Source organism: Triturus cristatus, chromosome 5_1 (genome assembly GCF_964204655.1).
Source record: "Triturus cristatus chromosome 5_1, aTriCri1.1, whole genome shotgun sequence".
Classification (NCBI taxonomy): domain Eukaryota; kingdom Metazoa; phylum Chordata; class Amphibia; order Caudata; family Salamandridae; genus Triturus; species Triturus cristatus.
In genome coordinates, this window is record NC_140587.1 from 2,484,116 (window position 1) to 2,508,590 (window position 24,475).

General features: G+C 39.9%; 1 protein-coding gene across 4 annotated transcripts in view; it reads right to left on the reverse strand.

Annotated features, from left to right (window-relative positions):
• LOC146829911 (phospholipase A2 inhibitor and Ly6/PLAUR domain-containing protein-like) overlaps window positions 1-24,475 on the reverse strand; it is a 143,745-nt gene that overhangs the window by 18,478 nt on the left and 100,792 nt on the right. Inside the window, exon 5 of one of the 4 annotated variants that reach the window (XR_014961117.1) lies at window positions 6,310-6,494. The exons of the other annotated variants lie outside the window; for them this stretch is intronic. The gene's annotated coding sequence lies outside the window, so the exon portion shown is untranslated. The remainder of the gene's footprint in view (window positions 1-6,309; window positions 6,495-24,475) is intronic. 4 annotated transcript variants of the gene reach the window in all.

A 24,475-nucleotide genomic window follows, 5' to 3' on the forward strand; every position in this document is an offset into this window, starting at 1 on the left:
AGTCACAAAGCCAGAGCCCCAACTTTAAAAAAATGAGCTAAGCCTGTAGTATGAGAGGCATTGAAAATGGTATGAATTAATGCACCAAAATGCAGTGGGAGATCACTATTAAGAAGGCCTGCACCTCTGTCAGGGTGTTAGCCACATGAAGGACGAATGTCTCACGGGCAGATGTGAGCGAACCTTCTGATTGGGATAATAGTGCTCTTATTCTGCTTAACTTATTGAAGTCTGCCTTCAAGGTCAGAATGGAAGGCCAAATCGTGTTATCGAGCCTCCTGTGTGGGGGTGGAAAAAGTACTTTTTTACAGCAAACCACACGTTGTGAGACTGTCACAATGTAAGGGATGACGGCAAGCATGCCACAGCATTCCTCATTATTTAAAATCAGATAACTACCATTTGCAAGCAGAATGAAAGTAGGCATAAAAGCTGGCACTGGATTACCCTTCAAAACCAATGCAAGTTTCGGGGCCGTAAGGTTACAAGCTCCATGCAACTGTATATTTTTGCAAACTTGTGAATGACCTATTGATGAATCGCATGATTCCCCAGTAAGGTAAACCTCTTTGTCATCCCATGGGCATCTGTATGTGAATGGTAACGACCACACCTCATGAAGGAATGCACTGCCTAAGGGTTTGAAGTGGCCTAGAGGATAATTCTTCATGCATGAACTAAATTTAACCCCTTAAGTGCCCATGAAGAGCTGAACTCGTCATGGGCTGCGGTGGCGCTGTGCCCATGACGAGTCCAGCTCGTCATGAACTCCGCCCGCTAATGCAAAGCGCGGCACTGGGCGGGGAAAGGGGCGGGCATGCAAGGGGTTAATGAAAGAAAATGTCAGGGTTATTACTCCACGAGCCAGACAGCAGAGTCAGTTTCGGCCACAGAGAATGGTAAAGGATCTAACTTTTCAATATGTAAAAGAGTGTATGTAGCTTCTCTCATGTACATAATCTGCTGTTTGTCTGTCAAGTTAAAAGGCAAAAATAAAGATGATGCGTTCAAATAATGCAATGGAACTCTACCCATCTTCAGAGTTTGTAAATTCCATGCAAATTGCATAACTGAACGCAATTGATTTTGACCATGATACAAAAGAGATACATCATCTTATATAATATCTACAACAGATGAAACAACATTATCAATGTGTAAATGTGGGAAGAAAGTGTGTTTATACTATTATCAACAACAGCAAGAACCTTTTCTAGATTAGCCTGATCTATTGCCCTTAAACGTGATGCAGCTTCAATTTGAGATAGCTTCCAGATTTCATTGTAAGCTGCATATCTTTTGGACCTAGGACCAGCAGGCCCTTTTATAAAATCTGTCAAATCAATATCACCTGATAATAACAACAAATGTTGTTTTACTGATGTAAGTGTCGAGTGGTGCAACTAATTTTCACACAACTTTCCAACAGAATAGGTGGTAACCGAATGGGAGTTAGAAGAACGTGGATCATGCCTATCCTGTGTGTAGGCAGGAGCCTTGTCATGGAAACTGAGTTGGCAAGCATTCTAAACTGGTCTGCCACACCAACCAACCTAGGGGGTCTAGACTAGAAATATTAAAGGTATCATTTGTAAACAATGATTGTAAGTCTTCAACGGAATAATCTGTATGATTGCTCTAGTTCTGATATGTAACCAGAGCAGGAACCATAGGGGCATTCATTTGCCTCGAAGTAGCCAATCTAAAACAAGTGATCTGATAGATCGAATCATTTAAAAATCAACTCTGAGTTGAGATGAGGCACACGCGATGTAAATCTTCTGTGCCCCGCACCTGCCAGGATCTAGAAGCCCAAACAGATTTAAGATCTACTGTGAACTTCCACAGGCCATAGTCCTCCAACGACAAGTTATCAAAAAAGGATTTGGAATATAATAATTTAGTGTGGGTGAACATCACCTTAGGTTTGGACGAAGTATTTAACTTAAAATAGAATGACTCTGGTTTTAACTTATCAAAATCTGTAAAATATGTACATTTTTTCAAAAGCGTTTTAGAGCTGCCTTCCAAAGGAGTGGGGCAATGTTCCCACTGTGTGTAATTTAAAACATTTCTAAATATATTAGCTTTATGCTGGTAATGATGGCCATAATGCTGGTAGCAAAACAAATCAGCATAATTTGCAATATTCAAATACAAATCTTCAGCAACAAAAGCAGCATAATACTTCAAATCAGAAAACAAAGATTGTACGGCTTGTATGTCCCAATCATCAGACTGTATGTTGTGTTTCACTACCTCACCCATTGAAAAACAAAGTACAATTGGTACATTAATTATCTCTGCAGGGCCATAAATTTGGAAATCCACAGCATCCCAAACTTTGCCATCTGCAACTGGCCAGGGGGTGATGTTGACAAAAGTCTGGTCTCTTTTCATGATGTGAGAAGAGGAGTTCGGAGCCAAAGTTCCATCAACCAGTTTTACAGCAAAGCGTTCAGGCAGGTAGTGATCATTGATTAGAAGGGAAAAAAAATCACAAATCCAATTGACATGAACAAAAAAATGGCTATGAGAACCAACCAGATGTATGTCCAAGGCGGAACCAATTAAGTCTGTTAAAACCAGATGACAAAAATATATAATTTTGTAGGGGCCAGTGATGATGTGGAGGTTGAGTCAAAAGAAAAACGTGACTGGGTAACGGCATCCGCTGGCAAACCGGGTCAAACTCTTTTTTGTTCTCCACCTTCTCTTGGACCAGGTCTCTGACTTTGGGTAGCCAGCTGACTTCCAGAATCTGCAGTGCTGCATCAGTGGCAGAGGGTAAATGTTCCTTTGCAAGACTGTCATGGGTCTCTTGTAGGTTCTGTAAGAAAGCAGAATGATTATCTGCGTCAAAGGATGCGGCAGCCGTTGCCATGTGTAGACCATCAAAGTCTGGCACAAACATTTTCATGCCAAAAAGCAATTCGTATGGGGTCCGTCCGCCCAGAGATCTTCTAGGGAAATGGAAAGTGCCACAGGCAAAAATTCCCACAAAGACATGCAAATCCCTGATGACAGTTCATGCATCACCACTGTGTTGTGGCCACACCCGAAGAAAACGTGCGCACAAATCGGCTGCAACTAAGATGAATTTATAGGCTGTATTTGAAGAAAATGGACCACAGTGATCCAGATAAACACATCTAAAAGGTCTATTTGAAATGCACTGCTGCGTTTGTGGTGGGAGTGTTACCGTTGAGGGTTTAATCTGCTGACAAATGTCACAAGAAAGCACATAATTACGGGTTTGTTTATATAAACCATGCCACCAGTAAAGCTGCTGCAAGATAGAAACAATTGCAGACACGCCAGCATGGGCCGAAGCCATGCCTTCGTGTGCGGCTGTTATCAGAGAACGTCTGCGTTCTGCATTGGGAATCAACCTGTCACTAACGTCATGAATTCTCACATAAGGAACTTTATTGGGACTTAAATGATAAGAGTATTTTGAAGGAAAACCCTGAGGCTAATTGCCAACCTTCTCTGTAGCAGCTATTGTGCCAAGATGTCATTATCAACCTTATTCATGGATCTTGTAACTGCTTCAACTGAACATGTGGCTACTGCCGATTTAGCTGCTTCATCAGCCAAACTGTTGCCGACCGCGTGTACTCCTATGCGCTGGTGGCCAAGAGAATGAATCACATGTGTGAGATTCAGACGTCCTTTAAGATCTGTGACTCCAACCCAAAACATGTTATGCTTAATTGCGCTGCCTTTAGAATCACGATAGTCATTTTGAGACCAAAAGAATAAGTTGTCATTGAAAGACTGAACACAGTAGTAAGAATCACTTACAATTAAAGTAGTCACATTAGGATCTGCAAACTCAAGTGCTAGCACCAGAGTGCGCAGCTCTGCCAATTGAGCGGTACAGGCACCTAGTGCCTGTGTGTGTACAACACTGAATTTAACTCCCCGTTCACTATGGCACCTGCCACAATAGCGCATGCTGCTGAATAACAATGGTACTCCTCCAACGGACGCATTGACAGAGGAGCAGGATGAACAAATTCATACTGTAAAAACTCCTGTGTTCGCAGTGAGGGGTCGAAGATAAAGGTGACTTCCAGAGATGTCAACGAAGTAGCACATTGGATCCAACATGGATGCAAAGCTTTTGAGTTTGGTACACTTGTTTTCATCACGGCTTCAAGAACAGGACATGGTGTCACAACCAAAATACGTTTTCCCTGTGCCAGTGCACGTTCCTTCAGAATCGCCATCTGGGCAGCTGTAAAGACCTTTTCAGCAGTGGAAAATCGCAGTTCAGCCGAAGTGTGCAAATGTGATTTCTAAGCAATAGGCACTGTGTCACCTTCATTAAACGTCAAGTAAGTGAAATCCACCATGCCTGGCACTATACGTACCACCATGTTTGTGTGGTTATTACGTGTCAAGAAGTATTTAGATTCAAGAAGATCAGAATGCAAATATTGCAGGATAGCGGACTGTTCCGGAAGCCAGCAGGCTTTAGAAAAGGATGGTTGTTTCAAAGCATACAACGCTTTGATACGCTGGGCATATTTGGGAATGTAAGTATGACCGAAATTTAAAAATCCCAGCAAAGACTGCAGCTTTTTCAGGGTTGTATGAGATCGCAAACATGTGCATTTCTCCAAGAAGTGGGGGGCCAAGCCTCTACCATCACTATTGAGCTTGTAGCCCAAGAACAACACTGTGTACTCTGCAATGTGTGATTTTGCAAAGTAAAATTTTATAACCGTAGTCCGCAAACAAAACTATGATGCGGTCCACGGGACAAAGATGCGACCATAATTCATCGTCTGTTAGACAAATATCATCAACGTACAAGTACGCATCAGGGTCTATGCCGTCTAACAAAGCGACGACTGGGGCGGCGAATACACCAGGGCTGCTTTTGTAGCCCATGGTCAAATGCCGAAATTGTTTCTGTTTTTCGCTGGGGGTAAAGGCGGTCCATTGACTGCTTTCAGGGGACAGATTGTGACTGAAAAAGTAGTTGGAAATGTCAAGCATAGTTTTATATTTTTTACGAACAAGACTGTCTACTAGAGCAGAACTATGGGTATTCTGAATCGCAAAGCTGCGACAATGAGTGTTCAAATGCCGGTAATCCAAAACTAAGCGTTACGACTCATCTGGTTTGGTTACGGTTTTAGGGCTGCTTTTGTAGCCCATGGTCAAATGCTGAAATTGTTTCTGTTTTCCGCTGGGGGTAAAGGCGGTCCATTGACTGCTTTCAGGGGACAGATTGTGACTGAAAAAGTAGTTGGAAATGTCAAGCATAGTTTTATATTTTTTACGAACAAGACTGTCTACTAGAGCAGAACTATGGGTATTCTGAATCGCAAAGCTGCGACAATGAGTGTTCAAATGCCGGTAATCCAAAACTAAGCGGTACGTTTGGTTACGGTAAAAAGTAGGGGTGGGCGGAATTTGCGTAATCGCGTTACGCAAATCTCCGCGAAACGGTAAAAAATCTCCGCGAACATGCAGAAATTCCACGAACACGCGGAATTGCTTGTTCGCGATGCTTTTTTCCTGTTCACAGTTGCTGTTTGCGTGCTCGGGGAGAAATATCTCGCGAACACGCATTTTGAGAACGCGAACAAGAAAAAATTTCGCGAAGTCGCGGAAAGCAGAATTTTGGGCAATTTCGCGCTCTCCGCGGAACGCGAAATTGCCGAAATTCCGCGAGCGGAACGGAATTTGACGCCCAGGCCTAGTAAAAAGAGGGTTATTCATCGGTGGCACACATGCCTCAATCACTCCTTCATACTCTAATTGATTTAGAATCTCAGACACAGGAGTTTTCGCTTCTCGCCGGAGGGGATACTGGGGTTGTGGCTGTGTCATAGACTGTAATGGTATCTCATGCGGGGGAGAAGCTTTATCCCAGCCCACCTGAGTACGGTACAAAGCCGGTGGAAGCACCAAAGCCCACACGTCTGCAAAAGACTTTGCTTGCTCCTTGGAGACGTTATGAGAAAAACTCGGAAGTATAACCTCCTCTCCCCTTGGAGAGGTTAGCACAAAAGGCGGGGGCCAACCTGCCTCTGCCAACAAAATGTCATAAGAAGAAGTCAGATTTTCCCCCAAAATCCCTTTAATTACACACTGTATGTTACCTTCAATCAGAAGAATTATATCATATAACCTGTCAGGGGGAGCCACTCGGGTGTCAGCCATTTCAACTGTGATGACTGTTTCAGTTGCTGTCGCCTCCAGAAATTAACGCAGTACTTGCCGCACTATTGTAACCTCCGCTGCGCTCTCTAGCAGTGTTACTGCCCATGTTAGGTTACGGGTCCTCACCGTCTGTGGCATATCTCGCTGTTAAAGCAGCAACTTTCTTTTTCTGAAACTGGGCGCTGACGAGGAAAATCATCTTGTTTCCCTTTACCGTCAGTCTGACGAGGTTCCTTACGTCCTAGCGGGGCACCTTGTACTCTGCCGCAATCCTGGCGTTCCCCGCCACTGGCCTGTGAGCATGATGTTTCCTGTGAAGAACAAGGAGAACGCTGATCAGGAACCAAAAACCTGTTAGGAGACCTAATTCTCGCGCGGTCGCACAAATCATAAGTGCGCTCAGAAGACTTGGGTACTGGTGACGCTGACCTCGACCCTTGTCGTGTAACTGACTGATTAAGTGTATCTTAGTGAATACATGGGTTAGTGAGTAATGTTTAAATATTTAAATATCTGTATCAGTCTTTCACTTTGTGTATAAGTGGCTGCATGGGTTGGTGAGTAGCTACATGAGTGTCTATGTAGGTTATTACTTGGTTTTTCGAGTATCAATATGAGTGTCTGTAGGGTTCAGTGGGGGGTATTACTTAGTGTATACATGCGTGTCACTGTTTGTATGTTTTGAAGACAGTATGTGTGCAGGACTGTATGGGTGGATGAGTGTATGTATGGGTGTGTTAGCGAGTGAATGACTGTCTCAATAGTGTCTTTATAAGTAACTACATATATTTTAATCTAGTATATGTGAGTATTGGTGTATATAAGTGAGTATATGTGAGAGTGAGAGATTGGAAGAGTTCCTGTATGAATAAGTATGTGTTTCTATAAGTGATTGTTCAAAAGAGTAAGTATGTGTAAGTTTCTGTAGAAGTAAGTGTGGTGGTGTGTATATAACTGTAGATGCAAGTAAATGGATGTTTGATTCTTTATTAGCATGAGTGACTGTGTGTGAGTAACTCTATGGATGAGTGGCGGTGTGTAACAGGATCTATAGGTGTATGAGCACATATGATGAGTGAGTACATGTATGAGTGACTATATAGGACTGTTGGTGAATGAGTGTATGTGTATGTTGACCTTAGAATTACTGAACAGGTTGTTGTAACTGGTATTGGTATGTCCATTGTTTTGAAAATTGTAGGTTCTATTTTTTTATGTGTGTATCAAAGGTTATATTAGGGTCAGAGGAGGTCTGCCACTCTATCACAAGGATGATGTCATCAGTGATGTCATCAGTTATGTCATTTGAGATGTCATCATTGATGTCATAAGTGATGTCACTGACCAGCTATTTAAAGAGATATTTATATCCATCATGAAATGTTACCACCTTGGAAAATACTTTACTCACTAAATATTTGTTGTCACTATTGGAATACTCTTGCCCCATCGTTGAGAGAGAAAGTAAACCAAGACAGTGACTTTAAATAGATGCATTTTGTCTCATCTGTGAAAAACCAAAACTGCGATAGTGAATATAAACAAATGTCTATTAGAAAAAATACACTTTTTAGGAGGTAGCAGTCAGGTCCAACACATGTTGTATAAAGGCAAGATAGCTACAGGTTGAGCAGGTTTTGAGCTAGTGATGTTTATTTCTCACAGCTTTGATATAAAATGTGTATAATAAGTTGTAAAATATGGGCTGTTGTTTCATTTAGTTTTGTTGTATAGAGAATGTGTTTAAATGTTGTAGCAGGTGCGCACAATTATCCTTAGACCCGTTAAGGTCTAGTCATATTTAATCTGTTTTATAAAGAAATCCATTTAATCCATTGTGTTTATGTTCATTTCATTTATTATTCTTATTCTTCAAATTGTCACGTTTACTCATTTCTTTAGTAAAGCAACTAAATCTTTTTACATATTCACATGTTCACACTACCCAATGCATTTCGGGTCAATGAAAAAGACCCTTCTTCAGGGGTCTGTAACAGAAAAATAAAGGAAATATAATGAGCAATTCAGTCATCTAATCATACTCTTTCAGTATTTGACTCTATCTAATATACAAAAATTATCAATGTATCTCGTTTATAATAAGGTTTTCATTATTCTGTCAGTTGGCGAAGTCTAAAAATCTTTACAACTCTATACCTTGAAAATCCAGTGCCTGTATTACCCCTGTCAATGTTTAAATAAAACACCTGAAAAGATAATCCAAATGAAATAAAGTTCGTGCTAACTACAGTTCATTAACAATCAAATTGCAAAAAATATATCTGAAAAATGAAGACTAAAAGCTAACATGTCTAAAAGGTGAAGGCTGAAAGCTAGCGTAACTATTCTTTGCAAGTCTGCCGGTTACTTACTTCCATGTGCAACACAAGTTCCCAACTCTCCTTCAATGCGAGTTCAGTTTACAAAACAGCCCTAGTGTGTGATATTTATACATGACTTAATTGGTTGAAAGCATGATGACACATCGTGCCTACAGCCAATCATATGTAGTGGTTACCAGAACCTATCAGATTCTCTTATTCGTGTAGGTGAAGCTCCCGCCTAATTTCAACCTATCAAGAATCACTTGTCAATTACACAAATGTTGTTGTAACTCGGTAGAGGCGCGCTCATTGGTCGCTCCTTTACGAAGTCAAAAACAAATTATACCTTTAGTAATGGTGATTATACATAAAGAATAAATAAATAAATGTTGTGGAAAACGAACCATTATTATAAAAATTAGAATTTAAACATTCTTCAACAGATAATAATAAATTCGAACTACTGATATCTATAGTAAATGACCAGTTTTGTCAAACATCTTCAAAGGTGTTCTCTATGCAGGATGGCAAACAATATATCCTCACAGGTTTTACAAAAAACACGATAGTTCAATTCTGTCATTAATTCCTTCCGGTTGCATGCTCGCCATTTTTCTGATCCAAAAATATTCTGCTCTTAATCTCTGTTTGTGAGTGTCCATCGATGAGTTTGGTTTGATCACTTCTAATATGGTGAATTGTAATTGCGCAATGTTGTGTCCAGCCTCTATCCAATGCATAGCCAATGTGGACTTGCGGTTTTTATTTCTTATATTGCTTTTATGTTCTGTGATCCTGATTTTTATTTTTCGTTCCGTCTGCCCCACGTATAATTTACCACAGGGGCATTTTATTCCATAAATCACTCCTTTTGTGTCACACGTGCTTGAATGTAAGAGTGGAATCATTTGTCCAGTCATCGGATGTCTGAATTGTTGACCAGTTATCACATTATTGCAATGTGTACAGTTCTCGCATCTTTTCATGCCTTTGTGAATCGTCTTAACATCTTGATTTGATTGTTTCTTGATTAATTCTTTTAGATTTTTTGATCTCTTGTATGCAAAAGTGATTTGATTGGCTACTATGGGTTGTAAGTCAGGTTCTTCAGTGATGAGTGACCAGTGTTTTCTCATGATGGTGGTGATCTGTTTTGATTGAGCTGAATATTTAAGTACACATACTGTAAGTTTTTTCTCCAATCTTTCTTTTTGATGAAGTAGCAATTCTCTGTCCATGGACTGAACTTTGTTTTTGGTGTGTTGTAATATACTTTCAGGATATCCTCGTTTTAAGTATTTCATGATCTGATTGTCGATGGTGGAGGATAAGTCATTCGGATCTGATGTTATTCTTTTAAATCGAATGAATTGGGATAGTGGTAGGTGTGTCTTTAATGAGTAGTGATGAAAGCTGTTGAAATGTAAACTACTGTTCCTGTCAGTTTCCTTTATGTGAACATTGGTTGTTATTTTGCCGTCTCTAATTGTTATCTTCACATCCAAAAATGCCAATTCATTGGAGTCAATTTGATAAGTGAACTTGATTCTGTCATGTACCTGGTTTAGTGTGTGAATGTTTTCAATAAGTTGATCTTTGGTGCCCTTCCAGATTACAAAGATGTCATCTATGTAACGTTTGAATATCATGATGCCATCCTTCCATTGTGAATTATTCAGTATATGATCATGTTCAAATTTTGCCATGAAGGTATTGGCGTAGGACGGTGCCCCCGCAAAACCCATGGAAGTTCCGCTACATTGCTCATAGAAACCATTCTCCCATTCTAGATAGCTGTGGAATAACGCAAAATGTAATAGTTCCATCAAAAAGATTTTATCTGTTCCTATGATGTCATTTTCCAGTAATCTCCATTCCATTGCTTCTAAACCCTCATGATGGGGGATAGAGGTGTAAAGTGATGTCACATCAATAGAACATAACCATATTTGCTCATCTTTTGGGATTGTTATTTCATTTAGAAGGTTTAAGAAAGCAGTGGTGTCTTTGATATAGGTGCTCCAATTTTGAACCAATGGTTGTATGAACCAGTCTAAGTATTGACCTAGTGGTTCTGAGATTGATCCACAGGCTGACACAATAGGTCTAAAAGGTGGTATGGTGGCATGTTTATGGATTTTCGGGAGCATATAAAATTGAGGTCTCCGTGGATATTTGATGTTTAAAAAATGAAAAGTCTTTTCGGTTATCCACTTCAACTCTAGTGCTTTTTCCAAAATTGATTTTAATGTTTCTGCGAAGATATCAGTGGGATCCTGTTCAATTTTTCGGTACGTGTTGATGTCTTGTAGATGTGTACGTACACTTTCCATGTAAAAATCAGTGTTCATCACTACTATAGCTCCACCTTTATCTGCTTTCTGTATTGTGATGTTTGTCATCTCTTTTAAAGATCTCAGAGTGTTCCAATCTTTTTTGGAGAAGTTGCTTTTGTTTCCACTCGAATAGTTAATTTTTTTCATTTCAGTGGTAATTACTCTTTCAAACGCATCAATGGTCTTATGTGATGTAGGTGCACAAAATGTACTCTTGACTTTAAATTCTTTCATCTCGCTTTCAGGCTTATCAATCGATTGAAAATTTGAAAAGAAATTCTTTAATCGCAGATTGCGTAAGAATTTAAAGATTGCAATTTCTGTTTCTTGGGCGTTTGATCTGTAGTGAGGTACGTAAGTGAAACCTTTATTTAGCAGTTTGGTTTGAGCATCTGTTAATTGAATTCCTGAGATATTTATGACAAGGTTGTCTTCTTTTTGGTCGACCGGAGTGCTCTTTCTGTCTCTGTTTCTTTTGTTTTTTCTTTTTCCCCTCCTTGTTTTTGGGGTTCTCCCGTTGTTGTTGACCCTGAAGGAGCATTGTTGGCGGCCGGGCTGGTCTCTAAAAAAGTCACCTTATTTTGTTGATCTCTACGAGTTGTTTGTAAATTGCTTCCTAAAGGTTTCCTGCTTTGTGCAATTTCGGATTCTGAAATAACACTCTCTTGTGATGAACTCATTTCTGTTTGTGGTCTCTTCCAATTTCTCTGATGATAAACCTCTGCCCAACTATAGACTTCTTCCAACTTATAATCTATAGTGTCTCTTTTATATTTTTTGATTTTCCTTTCTTCTATTTCTTTAGCATATTTCTCAAGTTTTGTATTGATGTCTTCCAGTGTTTTTGTCAAATCTTCATGAGTGTTTAATTCGCGTTTGATTGTTTCCAATTCTTCTTCCAAAGTCTTTAACTCTTTTGACAATTCCTCCACGATCAGTAAAATCAGATCTAGACTGCATTTGTTAAGTATTTGATACCATTTATTGAGGAAAGTTTTGTTGCTCCTGCATAGCATAGGTTTTAGAGCGATTCTTAGACCTCTGGGGATACGTTGATTTTTATGGTAATGAATTAAGGTTGTAGCATGTAAACGCTGGTTGATCTCTCGTTTACTGACATATTCCAATTGTTTCAGTAATTGACTGATGGTGTTCAACTGTGGGCTGAATGCTCTTGTTTCCTTTATTAATCCATAAATCTGTTCAGCTTCCTCTGTGCTATAAGCCAATGTCTCTGCCTTGTTTTTTGTGATTTGCGCTATTTCTTCAAGATTCATTTTTGATGGTGCTCCGATGGGGGGTAGACAAAAAATAGAATAATTCGTTTATTTATCCATCCGGCACTCTTATTAACGTTTTCTGGTAATTTCGTCTTATTTATGGTGTGCTGCTCCCTCTTTTAGTGTTTTGTCTAGGAACACTATTTATGAAACATGAAATCAGGGGAAAGTGACGTCTCTCACTTCCAAGTAGCAGGTGCACACAATTATCCTTAGACCCGTTAAGGTCTAGTCATATTTAATCTGTTTTATAAAGAAATCCATTTAATCCATTGTGTTTATGTTCATTTCATTTATTATTCTTATTCTTCAAATTGTCACGTTTACTCATTTCTTTAGTAAAGCAACTAAATCTTTTTACATATTCACATGTTCACACTACCCAATGCATTTCGGGTCAATGAAAAAGACCCTTCTTCAGGGGTCTGTAACAGAAAAATAAAGGAAATATAATGAGCAATTCAGTCATCTAATCATACTCTTTCAGTATTTGACTCTATCTAATATACAAAAATTATCAATGTATCTCGTTTATAATAAGGTTTTCATTATTCTGTCAGTTGGCGAAGTCTAAAAATCTTTACAACTCTATACCTTGAAAATCCAGTGCCTGTATTACCCCTGTCAATGTTTAAATAAAACACCTGAAAAGATAATCCAAATGAAATAAAGTTCGTGCTAACTACAGTTCATTAACAATCAAATTGCAAAAAATATATCTGAAAAATGAAGACTAAAAGCTAACATGTCTAAAAGATGAAGGCTGAAAGCTAGCGTAACTATTCTTTGCAAGTCTGCCGGTTACTTACTTCCATGTGCAACACAAGTTCCCAACTCTCCTTCAATGCGAGTTCAGTTTACAAAACAGCCCTAGTGTGTGATATTTATACATGACTTAATTGGTTGAAAGCATGATGACACATCGTGCCTACAGCCAATCATATGTAGTGGTTACCAGAACCTATCAGATTCTCTTATTCGTGTAGGTGAAGCTCCCGCCTAATTTCAACCTATCAAGAATCACTTGTCAATTACACAAATGTTGTTGTAACTCGGTAGAGGCGCGCTCATTGGTCGCTCCTTTACGAAGTCAAAAACAAATTATACCTTTAGTAATGGTGATTATACATAAAGAATAAATAAATAAATGTTGTGGAAAACGAACCATTATTATAAAAATTAGAATTTAAACATTCTTCAACAGATAATAATAAATTCGAACTACTGATATCTATAGTAAATGACCAGTTTTGTCAAACATCTTCAAAGGTGTTCTCTATGCAGGATGGCAAACAATATATCCTCACAGGTTTTACAAAAAACACGATAGTTCAATTCTGTCATTAATTCCTTCCGGTTGCATGCTCGCCATTTTTCTGATCCAAAAATATTCTGCTCTTAATCTCTGTTTGTGAGTGTCCATCGATGAGTTTGGTTTGATCACTTCTAATATGGTGAATTGTAATTGCGCAATGTTGTGTCCAGCCTCTATCCAATGCATAGCCAATGTGGACTTGCGGTTTTTATTTCTTATATTGCTTTTATGTTCTGTGATCCTGATTTTTATTTTTCGTTCCGTCTGCCCCACGTATAATTTACCACAGGGGCATTTTATTCCATAAATCACTCCTTTTGTGTCACACGTGCTTGAATGTAAGAGTGGAATCATTTGTCCAGTCATCGGATGTCTGAATTGTTGACCAGTTATCACATTATTGCAATGTGTACAGTTCTCGCATCTTTTCATGCCTTTGTGAATCGTCTTAACATCTTGATTTGATTGTTTCTTGATTAATTCTTTTAGATTTTTTGATCTCTTGTATGCAAAAGTGATTTGATTGGCTACTATGGGTTGTAAGTCAGGTTCTTCAGTGATGAGTGACCAGTGTTTTCTCATGATGGTGAGAATATCAGTAGTTCGAATTTATTATTATCTGTTGAAGAATGTTTAAATTCTAATTTTTATAATAATGGTTCGTTTTCCACAACATTTATTTATTTATTCTTTATGTATAATCACCATTACTAAAGGTATAATTTGTTTTTGACTTCGTAAAGGAGCGACCAATGAGCGCGCCTCTACCGAGTTACAACAACATTTGTGTAATTGACAAGTGATTCTTGATAGGTTGAAATTAGGCGGGAGCTTCACCTACACGAATAAGAGAATCTGATAGGTTCTGGTAACCACTACATATGATTGGCTGTAGGCACGATGTGTCATCATGCTTTCAACCAATTAAGTCATGTATAAATATCACACACTAGGGCTGTTTTGTAAACTGAACTCGCATTGAAGGAGAGTTGGGAACTTGTGTTGCACATGGAAGTAAGTAACCGGCAGACTTGCAAAGAATAGTTACGCTAGCTTTCAGCCTTCATCTTTTAGACATGTTAGCTTTTAGTCTTCATTTTTCAGATATATTTTTTGCAATTTGATTGTTAATGAACTGTAGTTAGCACAAACTTTATTTCATTTGGATTATCTTTTCAGGTGTTTTATTTAAACATTGACAGGGGTAATACAGGCACTGGATTTTCAAGGTATAGAGTTGTAAAGATTTTTAGACTTCGCCAACTGACAGAATAATGAAAACCTTATTATAAACGAGATACATTGATAATTTTTGTATATTAGATAGAGTCAAATACTGAAAGAGTATGATTAGATGACTGAATTGCTCATTATATTTCCTTTATTTTTCTGTTACAGACCCCTGAAGAAGGGTCTTTTTCATTGACCCGAAATGCATTGGGTAGTGTGAACATGTGAATATGTAAAAAGATTTAGTTGCTTTACTAAAGAAATGAGTAAACGTGACAATTTGAAGAATAAGAATAATAAATGAAATGAACATAAACACAATGGATTAAATGGATTTCTTTATAAAACAGATTAAATATGACTAGACCTTAACGGGTCTAAGGATAATTGTGCGCACCTGCTACTTGGAAGTGAGAGACGTCACTTTCCCCTGATTTCATGTTTCATAAATAGTGTTCCTAGACAAAACACTAAAAGAGGGAGCAGCACACCATAAATAAGACGAAATTACCAGAAAACGTTAATAAGAGTGCCGGATGGATAAATAAACAAATTATTCTATTTTTTGTCTACCCCCCATCGGAGCACCATCAAAAATGAATCTTGAAGAAATAGCGCAAATCACAAAAAACAAGGCAGAGACATTGGCTTATAGCACAGAGGAAGCTGAACAGATTTATGGATTAATAAAGGAAACAAGAGCATTCAGCCCACAGTTGAACACCATCAGTCAATTACTGAAACAATTGGAATATGTCAGTAAACGAGAGATCAACCAGCGTTTACATGCTACAACCTTAATTCATTACCATAAAAATCAACGTATCCCCAGAGGTCTAAGAATCGCTCTAAAACCTATGCTATGCAGGAGCAACAAAACTTTCCTCAATAAATGGTATCAAATACTTAACAAATGCAGTCTAGATCTGATTTTACTGATCGTGGAGGAATTGTCAAAAGAGTTAAAGACTTTGGAAGAAGAATTGGAAACAATCAAACGCGAATTAAACACTCATGAAGATTTGACAAAAACACTGGAAGACATCAATACAAAACTTGAGAAATATGCTAAAGAAATAGAAGAAAGGAAAATCAAAAAATATAAAAGAGACACTATAGATTATAAGTTGGAAGAAGTCTATAGTTGGGCAGAGGTTTATCATCAGAGAAATTGGAAGAGACCACAAACAGAAATGAGTTCATCACAAGAGAGTGTTATTTCAGAATCCGAAATTGCACAAAGCAGGAAACCTTTAGGAAGCAATTTACAAACAACTCGTAGAGATCAACAAAATAAGGTGACTTTTTTAGAGACCAGCCCGGCCGCCAACAATGCTCCTTCAGGGTCAACAACAACGGGAGAACCCCAAAAACAAGGAGGGGAAAAAGAAAAAACAAAAGAAACAGAGACAGAAAGAGCACTCCGGTCGACCAAAAAGAAGACAACCTTGTCATAAATATCTCAGGAATTCAATTAACAGATGCTCAAACCAAACTGCTAAATAAAGGTTTCACTTACGTACCTCACTACAGATCAAACGCCCAAGAAACAGAAATTGCAATCTTTAAATTCTTACGCAATCTGCGATTAAAGAATTTCTTTTCAAATTTTCAATCGATTGATAAGCCTGAAAGCGAGATGAAAGAATTTAAAGTCAAGAGTACATTTTGTGCACCTACATCACATAAGACCATTGATGCGTTTGAAAGAGTAATTACCACTGAAATGAAAAAAATTAACTATTCGAGTGGAAACAAAAGCAACTTCTCCAAAAAAGATTGGAACACTCTGAGATCTTTAAAAGAGATGACAAACATCACAATACAGAAAGCAGATAAAGGTGGAGCTATAGTAGTGATGAACACTGATTTTTACATGGAAAGTGTACGTACACATCTACAAGACATCAACACGTACCGAAAAATTGAACAGGATCCCACTGATATCTTCGCAGAAACATTAAAATCAATTTTGGAAAAAGCACTAGAGTTGAAGTGGATAACCGAAAAGACTTTTCATTTTTTAAACATCAAATATCCACGGAGACCTCAATTTTATATGCTCCCGAAAATCCATAAACATGCCACCATACCACCTTTTAGACCTATTGTGTCAGCCTGTGGATCAATCTCAGAACCACTAGGTCAATACTTAGACTGGTTCATACAACCATTGGTTCAAAATTGGAGCACCTATATCAAAGACACCACTGCTTTCTTAAACCTTCTAAATGAAATAACAATCCCAAAAGATGAGCAAATATGGTTATGTTCTATTGATGTGACATCACTTTACACCTCTATCCCCCATCATGAGGGTTTAGAAGCAATGGAATGGAGATTACTGGAAAATGACATCATAGGAACAGATAAAATCTTTTTGATGGAACTATTACATTTTGCGTTATTCCACAGCTATCTAGAATGGGAGAATGGTTTCTATGAGCAATGTAGCGGAACTTCCATGGGTTTTGCGGGGGCACCGTCCTACGCCAATACCTTCATGGCAAAATTTGAACATGATCATATACTGAATAATTCACAATGGAAGGATGGCATCATGATATTCAAACGTTACATAGATGACATCTTTGTAATCTGGAAGGGCACCAAAGATCAACTTATTGAAAACATTCACACACTAAACCAGGTACATGACAGAATCAAGTTCACTTATCAAATTGACTCCAATGAATTGGCATTTTTGGATGTGAAGATAACAATTAGAGACGGCAAAATAACAACCAATGTTCACATAAAGGAAACTGACAGGAACAGTAGTTTACATTTCAACAGCTTTCATCACTACTCATTAAAGACACACCTACCACTATCCCAATTCATTCGGTTTAAAAGAATAACATCAGATCCGAATGACTTATCCTCCACCATCGACAATCAGATCATGAAATACTTAAAACGAGGATATCCTGAAAGTATATTACAACACACCAAAAACAAAGTTCAGTCCATGGACAGAGAATTGCTACTTCATCAAAAAGAAAGATTGGAGAAAAAACTTACAGTATGTGTACTTAAATATTCAGCTCAATCAAAACAGATCACCACCATCATGAGAAAACACTGGTCACTCATCACTGAAGAACCTGACTTACAACCCATAGTAGCCAATCAAATCACTTTTGCATACAAGAGATCAAAAAATCTAAAAGAATTAATCAAGAAACAATCAAATCAAGATGTTAAGACGATTCACAAAGGCATGAAAAGATGCGAGAACTGTACACATTGCAATAATGTGATAACTGGTCAACAATTCAGACATCCGATGACTGGACAAATGATTCCACTCTTACATTCAAGCACGTGTGACACAAAAGGAGTGATTTATGGAATAAAATGCCCCTGTGGTAAATTATACGTGGGGCAGACGGAACGAAAAATAAAAATCAGGATCACAGAACATAAAAGCAATATAAGAAATAAAAACCGCAAGTCCACATTGGCTATGCATTGGATAGAGGCTGGACACAACATTGCGCAATTACAATTCACCATATTAGAAGTGATCAAACCAAACTCATCGATGGACACTCACAAACAGAGATTAAGAGCAGAATATTTTTGGATCAGAAAAATGGCGAGCATGCAACCGGAAGGAATTAATGACAGAATTGAACTATCGTGTTTTTTGTAAAACCTGTGAGGATATATTGTTTGCCATCCTGCATAGAGAACACCTTTGAAGATGTTTGACAAAACTGGTCATTTACTATAGATATCAGTAGTTCGAATTTATTATTATCTGTTGAAGAATGTTTAAATTCTAATTTTTATAATAATGGTTCGTTTTCCACAACATTTATTTATTTATTCTTTATGTATAATCACCATTACTAAAGGTATAATTTGTTTTTGACTTCGTAAAGGAGCGACCAATGAGCGCGCCTCTACCGAGTTACAACAACATTTGTGTAATTGACAAGTGATTCTTGATAGGTTGAAATTAGGCGGGAGCTTCACCTACACGAATAAGAGAATCTGATAGGTTCTGGTAACCACTACATATGATTGGCTGTAGGCACGATGTGTCATCATGCTTTCAACCAATTAAGTCATGTATAAATATCACACACTAGGGCTGTTTTGTAAACTGAACTCGCATTGAAGGAGAGTTGGGAACTTGTGTTGCACATGGAAGTAAGTAACCGGCAGACTTGCAAAGAATAGTTACGCTAGCTTTCAGCCTTCATCTTTTAGACATGTTAGCTTTTAGTCTTCATTTTTCAGATATATTTTTTGCAATTTGATTGTTAATGAACTGTAGTTAGCACGAACTTTATTTCATTTGGATTATCTTTTCAGGTGTTTTATTTAAACATTGACAGGGGTAATACAGGCACTGGATTTTCAAGGTATAGAGTTGTAAAGATTTTTAGACTTCGCCAACTGACAGAATAATGAAAACCTTATTATAAACGAGATACATTGATAATTTTTGTATATTAGATAGAGTCAAATACTGAAAGAGTATGATTAGATGACTGAATTGCTCATTATATTTCCTTTATTTTTCTGTTACAGACCCCTGAAGAAGGGTCTTTTTCATTGACCCGAAATGCATTGGGTAGTGTGAACATGTGAATATGTAAAAAGATTTAGTTGCTTTACTAAAGAAATGAGTAAACGTGACAATTTGAAGAATAAGAATAATAAATGAAATGAACATAAACACAATGGATTAAATGGATTTCTTTATAAAACAGATTAAATATGACTAGACCTTAACGGGTCTAAGGATAATTGTGCGCACCTGCTACTTGGAAGTGAGAGACGTCACTTTCCCCTGATTTCATGTTTCATAAATAGTGTTCCTAGACAAAACACTAAAAGAGGGAGCAGCACACCATAAATAAGACGAAATTACCAGAAAACGTTAATAAGAGTGCCGGATGGATAAATAAACGAATTATTTAAATGTTGTAGGTCATTTTAGATTGTATATAATTGTAGATATTTATTTGTAGCCCTAAAGAAGTCCTTAGGGACGAAACGCGTTGGATACGCTGATTTTAAAGAAGAATTTAATAAAGAAAATTTCATAGAAGACCTGCTGAATGGATTGACATATTTCATCGTATATTATTGTATCTTCAATTGACCATGTGGAGTGCTGGATCACAGTGTTGTTTTATTACTGTATGTGAACGTGCTCTATGTGACAGGTCAGGATGTCATCACTCATAGCGAAGTAAGCTGACCACTGCGAGAAGTTGGCCTGATATATGCTGTCCACTAGTTATAGTGGGCACCCTGTATCAGTCCAAACAACCCCTTATGCTGAATAGGTTAAAGATAACCTTTATTGAAAGCTATCCTAGTGATAGCTATGGAGAGCAGCCTTCAGGCTAAGTCTTGAAGGGATGTAAAGCAGCTTGTTTTACCAGTCTATAATCTCTTGAATGACCAAATGAAAGGACAACCACACCAGGTATATATTTAAAATATATGTATTTAAGATAAAACACACCCCTCTAGTCTCTTTATGGGACTGGAGTTCGAAGTACTTAAGTTACAAGTTAGCAATCAACAGTATTAGCACAATATATGTTTGGGCCCTAGGGGAGTACCAAACCATATACCAAAAAAGTGGTATAAGAACCATAACTGAACACGAAACAAGGCCTAGAGCCTCTAGAATCACTGGGACCCCCAGGAACCACCCAAGGTAGTGACACAGGGGACCCACGGTGGCAGTGTGCAGTGTGTAAACACAGCCGTGGGTTCCCGTTAGCTTCTATGGGCAATGTCACGGTTAGAAATTTAAAGATTAGGGACACCTAGAAATGAGTCAGGACCAAACCCTTTTGGACTTAGGAAGTTCTAGGACGATCTCCCACAGGAGCACCGGAGTACTCGTGTTACCTCACCCAGGGAAGCCGGGTGCATAGGTGTCTTTTGGTGTCGGGTCGCATTGTCGATTTCAATGGAAGCTGGCGAAGAAGTGCTGCTGCCGTGAAGAGGAGAAGTGTCCGAAGAGATTCAAGCCTGGATCTTGGATGGAAGGAACCTGAAAGCAGAGGGGACAGAGTCTGCGTCACTTACCAGTGACCAAGGGCACGATAGACCAATGCCCACAGATGTCGGGTGCTTCACGTGAGTTGACGGGTGTCTTGACTCTTCAGCCACGAGGTCCATGAGTTGCTGATGACAACCAGGAGCTGGATTTGAGCTGTCCCACAAAGTGTGTCGAGTGCTGCAGTGGCGACAACTAGATTGGACCCAACAAGCCTTGGCAACGGCAAGTCACTTGTAATCAGAGAAAGGACGGCGGTGCAGACCAGCAAGGTCTGGGAGACTCACCCAGTGAGGGTAAGTCAGGTAACATCAAAAGCAGCCAGAAAAGCCCAATCAGAAGAGGAGTTGCCTTTGTGGGGACCTACTAGTCAATGGGCTAGCGATCGCGAAGGAGCCTCAAGTAGTCGCACTGGAAACTGGTCCATGGGTCACTTGTGGAGTGGAGGCCAGAAATCTTCAGTGCAGAAGATGCTCAAGGCTGAGACTACTTGGAGCCCAAAGCACAACTTCAAGGAAGACCAGGAAGATGATGGAGCTGCAAAAGATAACAGTGTCCAGGGGTCACAGTTCCACGTCCCCCATGACAGCCATGGGCCTCAGCTTTGCTGTAGACTGAAGGACTGGGTTATTCTTAAGACCCAGCGGTGCCAGGGAACAACACCTGAAACCTTCGTGGGTTACCTGTTCTGGCGTACTAAACACAGAGACACGGGACACTTCCAGCGACGTCAGAGATCAGCGTTTATTTACTGCAGGGATACAGAGGTCACAAGAAGTACACAACGTGTAGGTTCTCGGAGACTGCTTCAAATTTGTAGAAGTGGATCGGTCCTTTTATACAAGTTTTTGCCATAGCACAGTATGGTGAACAAAGGTTACAACTCAGTTCCCACAATAAACTTCAAAAGGGTCGCGTTCATGTTTCAAGAGGCCGGAACACAATTACAACAGTCTTGCCGGTTCCCAACTGTAAAAACATATCTCCTCTGCAATAAACACATTTCATCCTAACCGTAAACACATTAAGAGGAAGGACGAAAAACAGATGCAAGGAAAGAACAAGGACGCACAACAGGTTTGAAAAGAGTGTTAGGAGCAATAAAGGAAACTTGATAGAGGGGTCAAAGACCTCGTGTCTAATGTATGCATGGCTGAAACAATAGACCGGCGCTGCAAGATGAGCCTCGAGCGGGGCCATCTGCCTTAGTCGTGTCATTTCCCTCATCATAAAAGTCACCTCAAAGAAACACGTGTCCCTCGTGTAAGCTTGGGAGTCCCTGGGTTATGAGGCGGACAAAGTCCGTTTGCTGGCTACCTGAGGGCAAGAAACAAAATGGATGCTGTATCTAAAATGGAACCCGGGGGTTCGGATGAACAAACCCAAAAATAAGACGAACCATACGTGGTTGCATAGCAAAACTGCATACACCCACTATACTCGTCATTTGCGGTTCGTAGATACCAAACTCGTCCATATTCGTCACCACTCGAAAGTGCCGTCCTGTCTCACACGGAACCTCAAGACTCAGGGTAGCCTTGGGGAAGTCTGGAAATCCACATCTGGTGATACAAAGACTTCAGCGTCCGGCGGGAGCTTCAGCAATGCAGACCAGTCAGTTGCTTTTTGGTGCCTGCCAATCAGGGGAGTCACTCCTTGACCCCAAATGAGATTTCTTCAGTCTTCTAAGCAAAGTAGAACATCGAAGGTCCAGGATATATATTGCAGAGTTTCATCCAGGGTAATCTAAAGTCGCAAGGACTGGGTTCCAATACTTTTACTACGTTTGGGGGTTTGAAATACTCTAGGGACCCACCTATGCGAGGGTTTGGAAAAAGGGGAGGTTACACCCATTTTCTTTGTCCAGTTTCATGCCAGAGCAGGGGCAGGTAGCCCCTGCAACCGGTTTGAACTGGACTATGCACTGGGACACCAAGTGTGCCCCCATTGCAGGCCTTAAAAAGCACCAGAGAGTGCTCCTGCCCAGCCCCAATACACATCTGCCTGTCTGGGGAGGTGGTTACAACTCCCTTTGACAGGAAACCTAATTTCCAGGCCACCCCTGCTGGAGTTTCAGTCAGCAACAGGAGGCCAGACCCATGTGTGTGGCAGAGGCATTCATTTTGTGATGCCAGGGCTGTAGAAAGTTCTACCGGGTTAGACAAGTGTGAACATGTCTCTCCCTCTAGAAGGGTGGAATGCTACCCCCGCCGCCAGGACTGGCGGGGGATAGTATTCCAAAGCGTTTGACACCGAACACGACATGTTTCCGTGCAGCCATCCCAAAGTTAGCAATTACCACGTGGTTATAATGCACTTGAGTATATGGCCAGGCTGCACCACAAACAGCATCAGAGGAGGTACTCCGTACGCTGCAGAGGGGCTCGGCTCATGCAGGGGCACCCTCTCACATAAAAACCAAGCACTCTGCCTTCAGGATTGTTAAGGCCTGCCATAGGAGTGACATATATGTTTTATAGGTGTGTGCAATGGTAGTGATATAGGTAGCCTATTCCACGGTAAGGCGTGCAAGCACCACCTTACCCAGGCTGCAGTAGCAGACCTGTGGTGTCCTTTTGGAGTGCTTCCCAGGGGTGGCATAATACATGCTTCATCCCCTGGTAGGCCTCTGAGGTACGTATGCCCTAGGTACATAGTATACCATATACTAGGGGCTTATAAGGCACTCCAGAATCCAATTAGAAATGTACCTAATGTACATGGAAACCATTTTAGAGAGGAAGCAGCTAGGCTGGGAACCTGATTAGCAGGACCACAGCCAGACTAAGGTAGAAAAACAGTGAAACACAAGCAAAAAGTGGATGTACCCATGTAAAGCAGATCCTACTCTCCTACAGCCACTTCCCCATGCTCTATGCTGGAGTGGGTGGAAGAAACATGTGAATGACGAAAACAGACCAACGAACAAAGAGGGCTAGCTGACGGTCCCTAGAAAGATGTATTTTAAGCATATCATTTTATTAAAATCAAACAGTCTTGGCAAATGCCAGGCCTAAAATCATTAGTCCTGTGGTGTGCAACCCATTACACCACCACATGCGGGATTCTAGCACCAAAAATCACTAATGCAGTAGGCAGATGTGCAAATACAAGATGCCAGGCCAACATAGGCCAAAGTCTAAGCAGCAGGAACCATCATAGTCACAGGCATGAACGCTCCACAAAGCAAGGACACGGGCAATCATATACCAGGACCTGGCAACCAAGAACCACTGAGTGAGCCGAGAAATGACAGAGCTTGAAAGTACCTGGAGGAAGGAGCACCGGATTTGCCCTCCTTAAGGGGTTGAACCCGTTTTGATGGTTCAGCAACAGCAACTAATTTTGGTGAATTCTTGTTTTTGTGCCTCAAAATTTACCATGGTGCCGTTCTTACCCATTACAGTTTCATGTGTCTCCATATAAACAGTTTATTACTTCTGTTCAGAACACTGAACGTGGAAAAGCCTAAAACCTGTTGGATAAGTTTAGTGTGAGCTGTCGGCAGAGAAGAATTTCGATATTCACCTGTGAGCAGAGGTAATGCCTGGATGACTGCTGGTTGGCAGCACAAGATGCTATATGTTCACAAGTAGGAAGGGTGAAAAGCTGGGTGTCTCTCTTGTGGGCATGGTGGCAAGCTACTCTTACACTAGAGGGTAGCAAGCGAAGTGGGCAGTGTGAGAAATCAGGCACACAGTCATGAGCAGTCTGCAGCTGGATGCGCACTAGTGGGCAGTGCAAGAAGCTAGACCTGTACTGCTAAGAAG